Below are 694 nucleotides of genomic sequence, written 5' to 3'. Positions count from 1 at the left end.
TCTCCTTTTCTGGAGTACCGATTACATGTAGGTTATTTCCCTTAATGGTATCCCACATGATTTCTTCATTTTATTTTGATACTTTTTTCTGATTGATACCTTTCAGAAGTATTGAGGTATCTGTCTTTAATCTCACTAATTCTGTTTTCTATTGATTTGATTCTACTTCTTTACCTCTTCAATGTGTTATCTGTTTCTGAAAATTTAGTATTAATCTTTGGGATTTCTATCTGTAGATTTTGTATCATTTCTAATTTTTCATTTATTTTGTCATTTTGTTCTTGTATTGTCATCTGAAATTGTTCTAGGGTTTTCTCTGCGTTTTTCTCAATTTTGTCAGTGTTTTCCTTGGTCTGTCTCAATCTGTTGAAGGTTCCTAAATATAATTCTTTTGAATTCCTTATCAAGGAGTTCCAATTCTGTTTCTTCCTCAGGGATGTGTTCTGGGTCTGTATCCTGGACCCAGAACACATCCCTGAGGAAGAAACAGAATTGGAACTCCTTGTTTCTACTACTTTATCTTGCTTCATTGTGTGTACTGTGGTGGTCTGTTGTCTCCAAGACATTGTGACATTGTTGTATCTCTATTTAGTTAGTTGGTGACTATATGTCGGAGTGATTCGCCCAAGGTTTTTTTTTTTTTCCCCCGTGGGGGAGGGGGGCGAGCGGGGGATGTATCTGAGTAAGTAGGATA

This window comes from Orycteropus afer, unplaced genomic scaffold (assembly GCF_000298275.1).
Source record: "Orycteropus afer afer isolate SDZICR_OR568_19922 unplaced genomic scaffold, OryAfe1.0 scaffold01359, whole genome shotgun sequence".
Taxonomy (NCBI): domain Eukaryota; kingdom Metazoa; phylum Chordata; class Mammalia; order Tubulidentata; family Orycteropodidae; genus Orycteropus; species Orycteropus afer.
This window is presented reverse-complemented; position numbering follows the sequence as displayed.